Here is a 10000-nt window from a genome sequence, read left to right as displayed (position 1 = left end):
CCTTGTTTACTTTCCTTTAATGAGCGAGAGCAGCATAATGCATTCAGTGAGTGAAACCGAGTCAAGGGGAGAGTTGCCTTTTGGTTGGGAGAGTCAAGGGAGCGTCAAGGAGAGTTCTTGTCAGCCAGGGAAAGTAACTATGTGTCTGGTGAAGGCAAGGACAGCCTTAATGAGTCACCTTGTTTAGAGAGAATCAAGAAGACTCGGAGAAAGTTAATGTATTTTAAAGATAGCGAGGGAAAAGGAGCTTTATATAAGAGTCAGGGAGAGCGAGTGAATGTTGTGTTAGTGCGCGTCTGGAACTTTATGGGGAAGGGAATAATGTTATGGCCGCATCAAAATCAGTTAAGGCCAGCAAAGTTGCGTCTCTGATTCAGGCATTCCAAATAAATATTCATCACTTTATTTATTCACTGGTTTTATTTGTTCATTTATTTATTTACTAAGTAATGCATAACTTTTTTAGTTTGTTATGCGCTGGGATCATAAATACAATAGAAATAGAATGGCGTCGATGCGGGAATGCGGCGAGGCACTGTTTTCTTTCAGCCAGTGTTGGACTTCACTCCGGCGGAAACTTCACAGCGTAGCATCACCCGGTCTGTGTCTCATCAATGTTCAGAATATTATGTTGTGTTTTGCCGTTGCACGTGAAAGTCAGTGTCACGTCTGTGCCACATTATTCTTTATAGTAAATTGAGCCACGACCGGTACATTTCATAGACAAGATTTCATTCAATCATCATTACTCATTTTCTCGATAGAGTTCATAATTCCAGCTCGTTCAATTAAATTCTTTGTTGTCATTCTAATGGTGGACGCTGTTTCCGGGTTTTAACAGTTAACTCTGGAAACTGGTGCCAAAAACCAAGTTCTAAACGCTAAATTCATGCATCCGCGCTCCCTTTCGCTTCCTCGTACGTTGCTGGATCCAGAACAGAGGATGTGCCATTGTGAAGGAATGTCTAGCCATCCTGCTTGTTAGGCCACGGGATGCTGACAAACGTGACTCTTCTTGCTTCATTTTGTGTGGGCGGAAGGGAGTCAGTGAGGACTAATGAGTCCACTCAGCCAGACTCCCGTGGTGAGAACACACCCTGAAACAGAGAGAGAGAGAGAGAGAGAGAGAGAGAGAGAGAGAGAGAGAGAGAGAGAGAGAGAGAGAGAGAGAGAGAGAGAGAGAGAGTAATTTGGAAATACAAGATCATAGTGTGTAAAAATAAAAAAAAAAAGATATAGGAGAAAAGCCAGAAGTTACGATTAATCATGAAAATACCACTTGCTCAGTCATGATGTGAGTAATGTAAAATTATCTAATCCAAAATAATGAGCGAGCGCTGGAGTGTATCAGCACGTCGGGTGAATTTAAAAAGTTGAGAACAGTCATCTCATGTCAGAAACTCAGTGAAAGTCAAGCAGGCGTAGTCAGTTTATTTCAGAATGTGGATTTATCAGTCAGGGACAAGCAAAACTTATAGATTCAGTGTGGGAAGAGGGGAAGACTTTGAGACAGTTTTAGGACACTGACGGAAGTAAAGGAGAATAAAAAGATTCAATGTGGAAGGTGGAAGGAATTTCGGATAGTCAAGTAAGTAAGGGAAAGTTAGCAAGTCAGGATATGGAGAGAGGAAGGGAGAGTCAGGCGGCAGTGAGGGCAAGTTGTGGCTAAGTAAAGAACACCACCATCTTTTTCGGAATACCAGAGAGAGAGAGAGAGAGAGAGAGAGAGAGAGAGAGAGAGAGAGAGAGAGAGAGAGAGAGAGAGAGAGAGAGAGAGAGAGAGATTTGGAAAAGAAGTGACGGCTGCTGCAGGAAAACAAAGATACTATAGACGCCAAAAGCAGCTGCTGGTCTTCCGAAATTTACGACACAGCGAAAAGCAAATGAAGATCGTGACTGAGTATTTATGGTTTACGAGAACTAGTTGCTGGGACTTCTACCGTACCAGATTTCTCTCTCTCTCTCTCTCTCTCTCTCTCTCTCTCTCTCTCTCTCTCTCTCTCTCTCTCTCTCTCTCTCTCTCTCTCTCTCTCTCTCTCTCTCTCATCACTTCGTATTCATATTTCATCCTGCCCTTTATTCCTTATTCAGTATAATAGTTCGTCATAATGTTAGATGGAATATCACTGCCACTGCTGCAGCCCAGACACAAAAACCGCAGCAGTTGCCGACCCAGTAAACCAGCATATCCTTCTTTATGTCTGAGGCCGAAGACTGAGAGAGAGAGAGAGAGAGAGAGAGAGAGAGAGAGAGAGAGAGAGAGAGAGAGAGAGAGAGAGAGAGAGAGAGAGAGAGAGAGTCTTTTATACGTACATAACAGACGGTAGTTGTAGCATACCTTTGCTTCAGAGGAGACTTCTCTCTTTCCCATCCTTACCAAGAACCAGTTATTCATCTTCTCTCTCTCTCTCTCTCTCTCTCTCTCTCTCTCTCTCTCTCTCTCTCTCTCTCTCTCTCTCTCTCTCTCTCTCTCTCTCTCTCTCTCTCTCTCTCTCTCTCTCTCTCTCTCTTTGCGGCCTGCATGCCACAAGTATCTCAGTATCCCACTGCTGCCACCATTTGTGCTGGAGTTTATCCCTTGCCTACTCTCAGGATCGCTAACGGCGAGGAGGCAGCATGATCACGGAAGCGTACATAGGTTGTCCGTCCTGCGTTTATTGAAGGAGGTTCGCTTCAGTGTATGTGCGTTCAACCTGAATGTCCGGTTATTCCTCGCTGGCCGGCGTGTAATTGTGCCGACATACAATATTGAAAAGCGACGGTGCGGTGTGTGTCTGTGGATTCGATATAATTAATTAGGCTGGAATGGAGGAATCCTACACACACACACACACACACACACACACACACACACACACACACACACACACACACACACACACACACACACACACACACACACACACACACACACACACACACACACACACACACACACACAGAGAGAGAGAGAGAGAGAGAGAGAGAGAGAGAGAGAGAGAGAGAGAGAGAGAGAGAGAGAGAGAGAGAGAGAGAGAGAGAGAGAGAGAGAGAGAGAGAGATGGGGGGATTCACAGATTCACACGGACGTACAATTTTTTTTCATTCTCTCTCTCTCTCTCTCTCTCTCTCTCTCTCTCTCTCTCTCTCTCTCTCTCTCTCTCTCTCTCTCTCTCTCTCTCTCTCTCTCTCTCTCTCTCTCTCTCTCTTTCACACACACAAACACAACAGGCCATCCCGCACTGCCCTCACTCAACCTTCCCTCAACAAGCTACATACAGACCACCACTTTGGCCCACAACGACTCGGGGCCCCGTCGTGGTGGGCCAGCAAATGTGCCTCGGTGTCCACAGAGGCCTGTGTGTCCGGGGCTGTTTGTCACGCGGCCCTCTGTATGCACAAGAAAGGCTGACCTGCATCTCTCCCCCTCGCTTCCCGCTGAACGGAATTTACTGTGTTATTTTTATCCAGTACAATAAGCAAGTATGGTGTGTGTGTGTGTGTGTGTGTGTGTGTGTGTGTGTGTGTGTGTGTGTGTGTGTGTGTGTGTGTGTGTGTGTGTGTGTGTGTGTGTGTGTGGATGGGTATGTGTGGCCTGTATTTGTTGTGCATTTGGTTTTTATCTGTTATTCTTGTCATATATTAATGTATATATATTTTGTACCGTTTTATATATTATTTTCAGGCAATGATCGTGTTTCGTATTGTGGAAAAAACAGGTTTGCGGAACTAAATTGTGTGTGTGTGTGTGTGTGTGTGTGTGTGTGTGTATATATATATATATATATATATATATATATATATATATATATATATATATATATATATATATATATATATATATATATATATATATATATATATATATATATATATATATATATATATATATATATATATATGAATGTTTAGTTGTCTTGTTGATTAATCTTATTATTTTTGCATTTATTTATTTCTGTTTACTTTGACATTTTTTATTTTATTTTTGCATATTATTATTTTTCCTTTTCTGTGTTATGTGGTATATTTTTGTCGTTCTCGTACGTGTGTTCGAAGAATCTTTCATCCTTTTTCTTCTTTTAAGTTTTTCTACCCATATATCTCTATCTCTATCTGTCTCTCTGTACTGCTTTGTTTATATATGCATAGTTTTCGTCCCTGAGAGAGTTAAAGACTAAAGATTTTATTCTTCCTTCCTTCACTCGTCTCCTTCTTTCCTTCCATCTTTTCTTTCCTCTCTCTCGTCATAGCTCTGTTCCTGCTTTGCCACATCGCTACATTTTCGTAATTAGAATTTTGCCGTACCCTTCCTCAATAAAAGTAAATGAAATCCGACACGACAACTCCGTAGTTTTTCACGTTCGATCTCTCGCTACCAATAGTTGGAGGTTCCCTGCAGCAGGTCACGGAGTACTGGCATTAAGGGACGGAACCCAGGCCCTGCAGGCATTAATATAAGTTGCACAGTGACACTCTCAGGCCACGGATAATAGTGTTGCGTGTATGTAACCAATGGTAGTCGTAGTAGTGGTTCCAATGTGTTTTCTATATACAGTACAGTAGCGAAAAATTGTATGATAGTGTGTGCGTGGATGGAAGAATGATGATTGGTAGTAATGCTGTGTACTCATTCCATTTTGCAATTCGTTGTTTGTTAGTGTGTATATGTGTGTGTTAGCGGGTACTTTATGTATTTTTCCTTTCTTTTTATGCTGTCTTTTTTTTGTCTGCTTTTGTGTTCTGTGTCAGTCTGTCTCTGTCTGTCTGTTCGTTTCTCTCTGTGTCTCTCTCTCTCTCTCTCTCTCTCTCTCTCTCTCTCTCTCTCTCTCTCTCTCTCTCTCTCTCTCTCTCTCTCTCTCTCTCTCTCTCTCTCTCTCTCTCTCTCTCTCTCTCTCTCTCTCTCTCTCTCTCTCAAATAACAAATAATCCAGCACTTTATCAATTTGCATATTTGAGTTCATAAAAGTTCCTGTCAGTTCACAGCCACAGCCAGACACACACAGCTGCCCCGGTAGAAACAATATCACACACACACACACACACACACACACACACACACACACACACACACACACACACACACACACACACACACACACACACACACACACACACACACTCAGATAACAGCTTAAGGGAAGTTTGGCAGTGTAAATAACCAGAGAAGAAAGCTCTTGTGTTTTGGAGCAGTAATATATTTCCTGTGATTTGAAAGGAAGGAAGGCTCTCCACTACATCCACTCTCCTTTCCACTCTCCCTCCCTCCCGCCCTCCACTCTCGTTTCCTCTCCCTTCACTCTTTTTCTGTTCCTTCCCTTCCCTTCCTTCCCCTCACTTTTATCTTTTTTTTTCACCCCCTTCCCTTTCCTTCAGTTTCCTTGTTTTCTTTCCCTTCCCTTCACATCACTCTTCTCAGTCCTTTCCCTTCTCTTCTCCTTCCTTGCCGTCTATTCCGTTCCCTTCCATTCCCTTCTTTCTCTTCTCTTCTCTTCTCTTCTCTTCTTTTCTCTTCTCCCCTTCCCTTCCCTTCCCTTCCCTTCCCTTCCCTTCCCTTCCCTTCCTTTCGCTCTCCTTCCCTCCCCTCCCCTCCCCTCCCATCCTCCCTTTCCTTTACATTCCCTCCTCTTCTCCCCCTCGTTTTCTTTCTTTTATTTCCCTCTCCCTTCACCTTCCTTCCTTCCCTTTTCTTCCAAGAATTCTCCACCTTCTCTTCTCCCGTTTCTTGTTTTCTCTTTTCATCTTTCCTTCAACTTACCTGCCTCCCGTTTTTTGCTCCCTTCCTCCACTCTCCCTCCCCCTTCTGAGTCCTGGTAACAGCTATAACAGTAAAGGAGGGGAAGGAAGAGGGAAAGGCAAAGAAAAGAGCAAAAAATGAAAGACGAAGAGATAGAAAGGAAGGAAGAAAACACTGATACAAAAAAAATCAATTCGAAAGTGGGCGGAAAAGAATGAGAGAGAGAGAGAGAGAGAGAGAGAGAGAGAGAGAGAGAGAGAGAGAGAGAGAGAGAGAGAGAGAGAGAGAGAGAGAATTGAAGAGGGAAAGTGAATAGCGAGGGAAAAGGATAAATAGAGTTAGGAGCCATAAGAAATGGAATATACGAGGGAGAGAATATCGTCTAACACATTTGTAAAGAAAACTAATACCTGAAGCAGACACACGGTTCGTAAATACCTGCAGACGATCTTCATGGGTTCACAGCTCTAGCGGCCGCGTCATTAGTGGCTTATTCACATCAGGAATCAATTACCTGGGTTTGTAAAGACGCGCCTCCCCTGCTGGCGGTGCTGTTGTGCTGCTTCTCTCACGTGCCATTCATTTCCATCTCGCTCCGCCTCCGTGCTGCTGGCCAGAGAGAGAGAGAGAGAGAGAGAGAGAGAGAGAGAGAGAGAGAGAGAGAGAGAGAGAGAGAGAGAGGGAGGATATCTGCTTGGTCATTAACGAGTATGATGGTGTTTTCGTTTCACTCGTTATCTTTTTTTTTTTTTAATTGACAAGTTGTGTCAGCTTAATAGTTTTTGCTTCATATTGTTTTTTACCTTTTATTTCGTTATTATATTCATGTACTTGACGTGTCTTTTTTTCTTTTTTTATTGGTAATGCTTGTGCTTGTTTTTTTTTTTCTCTTCCTTTACTCAGATGCTGAATTTTTTTTCATCGTTCTGCTTCTTATTGCTTGTGTAATGACTGTTTTCATATATTGTGTCGTTCTTTTGAATTAAACATTTCAGCTAGATTTTTTTTTTCCCAGAATCGCCTACAACTTTCCAGACACTTTTTGTTCTTCAGTCAGTTCAATAATTTTTCAGTCTGAAAAAGAAAATTAACCCTCTCTCTCTCTCTCTCTCTCTCTCTCTCTCTCTCTCTCTCTCTCTCTCTCTCTCTCTCTCTCTCTCTCTCTCTCTCTCTCTCTCTCTCTCTCTCTCTCTCTCTCTCTCTCTCTCCAGTGTATCATGCAAACATTATTTAAAGTGCTCTGAATGTTAACGAAGACCATAACAGGGAAAGGGTTAAAAGGTGAATTTAGACTCACTTCATATGTGTGTCGCAGTCTTCCCACTTTGAATGAAAAAAGAAAACCAAGAAATATGTAGTTACTCCGTAATAAAATCATCCTTGAGCTTTTTTCTTTCACGTGAGTCAGTTACATAAATCTGATTACTTTTGTCAATTTAACTCTTGGAATATTGCCAGTCTTTACCTTTCATGATTGCCGCATGTATTGTGTTTTGAATTACAATTTTCCGAGAAGGGGTTTTGCAGTGTATTGTATCCTAGTTCAGTATATGCGTGTGTGTGTGTGTGTGTGTGTGTGTGTGTGTGTGTGTGTGTGTGTGTGTGTGTGTGTGTGTGTGTGTGTGTGTGTGTGTGTGTTTCAGGCTCTGTGTGTCCATCAGCTGCTGCACGTTGGCTGTGATGCATATACATGTGCCTAAATTTTCTGCGTTTAGCAGATTCGTCTGTACTCGCCTTTGTGTTTCCCTGTGTTTGTTTGTTTATTTTCAAGGGTTTTTACATTCCCATCAGGTTGTAATGTTGTTGTTGTTGTTTGTTTGTTTGTTTGTTTGTTTGTTTGTTTGTTTGTGTGTGTGTGTGTGTGTGTGTGTGTGTGTGTGTGTGTGTGTGTGTGTGTGTGTGTGTGTGTGTGTGTGTTGTCCATTTCCTATTTTATAGACGGTTGGAAATTTAAGAAACAGGCAGCAATATTTTCGTGCGTGACTGATGGCTTGGCGACAACGTGCAGCGGAGGAGGAGGAGGTGGGGCCCCTTTCTGGTGTGCCGGATATGCTGAGGGGATGGAGGGAGATGTAGGGGGTGGGGCAGGCACAGGGCACAGTGGCAAGCAGTAACTCACATGTGTAAAGAATCGTAGCTCTCCCAAAGTGGCTGGTGAAGGTATATTTTGTGAACCCTTGATAAAGTATGACGTCCGCTTTCCAATTCCATACACTCAGAATACACTCACCCAGTCCATCATCAAGGGAAGGTTTAAAAGCTACACTTCGCCTTTTCACCATTTTACATCTCTTTAAATAGTGTAGTTTGTCACGAATAACCCCGACACTGTCTCACAAATTTGTAGTTGCGTTTCACTTTTACTGTCCGCCATCTCTTTAAACAGGATAGTTCCGCATCAGCTCTGCGACCATCTTACATCTCTTGCTTGAGGTAAGATAGTTTTAGCTTGTCACAAAGATCCCCGCTGCTGCTGCTGCCTTACATCTCTTACTTTAGATTATATTGTGTAACTTATAACAAGTATCTGCGCCAGCTGATAAGTCTTCTGCTGCGTGGTTTTTCTTTGTATTTCTTTCAAATCCTGAACATTGTCCTAGTTGTCATCTTTACTTAAAGTTTTAAGGTGCACTTTTGTCATGAAGGGAAAGACATATAAACCATACATGCTATCTGTAATCTTTTTTCTCTTGGTTATATTTACGATAAATTTTTCCCTCGTATTTTTCATTTTATCCCGAATAGTGTTTTTTTTTATTTCATCTTGATAAGAATATGTGAAAGAAATATATATTGAAAACTCTCACTTAAAACCACAATCTTTTTTTTTTCCTTTTGTTATCTTTACCTGATTAAAAAAAGAAAAAAATATCCAATGTGTTTTTAATCATAACACGAAACCATCACGAAGAGAAAATACGAAATTTACACATGAAACCACAAACACACACGCACACACACACACACACTTTTCCCCCTCGACTATCTTTACAGGGAGGAAGTATATAATATTTTTTTCAAGAGTATTTTTAACATTTCCCTTTGATCACTTCCTGGATTCCACGTGACGAATAAATGAACACGCCATTAAACTCAACCTCTCTCCTCCCCTTTTCAATATCTATACGTATAACCTTTACAAGTTTCCGCTTCGCCTCGCCCCCTGCAGCAACAACCCGGTGATTTGTTCCATATTTATGACAGCCACGCAGAGTATCGCTTATGCCTGATCTCTCTCTCTCTCTCTCTCTCTCTCTCTCTCTCTCTCTCTCTCTCTCTCTCTCTCTCTCTCTCTCTCTCTCTCTCTCTCTCTCTCTCTCTCTCTCTCTCTCTCTCTCTCTCTCTCTCTCTCTCTCTCTCTCTTCCCTTGATAATGAAGGGGTTCGAGGGAAAGGAGGGTGATGTCATTGGGTGAGGGAGGGTAAGGGAGGGTGAGAGAGGGTGAGGGAGATTAGAGCAGCGAGATAGAAAAGTGTTTAGAGGTGCAATATATAGAAACGTACTCGCACACACACACACACACACACACACGCACGCACACCCACATAGACACATCCAAAAGCGCCCACGCACGTACTCACGCGATCTCCCATTAGCCTGCCTCTCATGTACCTGGAGTTCACTTGTAATTTGGTTAATGACTAATTTCACTAATTTAATGACTCACCACCACCACCACCACCACCACCACGACCAGTACCACCACCACCAGTACCACCGTCATCATAATCGTATCCTGACTCCGGTACTACATAATATCATGGCTTATTTCTGCTTTAATGTAGTGCTGGGAAAGGAAGGAGTGAGAGGACGGGATGGGATACAGTGGCGGGGGGTGGGGGGATGGGTAATAGAGGAGTGGTTAGAATGGACGAGGAAACTCACTTGATTTAGTTAGGGATTCTTGAAATAGGTCTTGAGAGAGGGAGAGAGAGAGAGAGAGAGAGAGAGAGAGAGAGAGAGAGAGAGAGAGAGAGAGAGAGAGAGAGAGAGAGAGAGAGAGAGAGAGAGAGAATATAAGACGGACACACACACACACACTCACACACACACACACACAGACACAGACACACACACACACACACACACACACACACACACACACACACACACACACACACACACACACACACACACACACACACACACAAAGAATAAAGGCTAAAGGCAGGCACGTTCCTCCTCCTCCTCCTCCTCCTCCTCCTCCTCCTCCTCCTCCTCCTCCTCCTCCTCCTCCTCCTCCTCCTCCTACTCCTCCTCCTCCTCCTATACATTCCTTCCCCTCCA

Source organism: Scylla paramamosain, chromosome 9 (genome assembly GCF_035594125.1).
Source record: "Scylla paramamosain isolate STU-SP2022 chromosome 9, ASM3559412v1, whole genome shotgun sequence".
Lineage (NCBI taxonomy): Eukaryota > Metazoa > Arthropoda > Malacostraca > Decapoda > Portunidae > Scylla > Scylla paramamosain.
Note: the sequence above shows the minus strand (reverse complement) of the source record.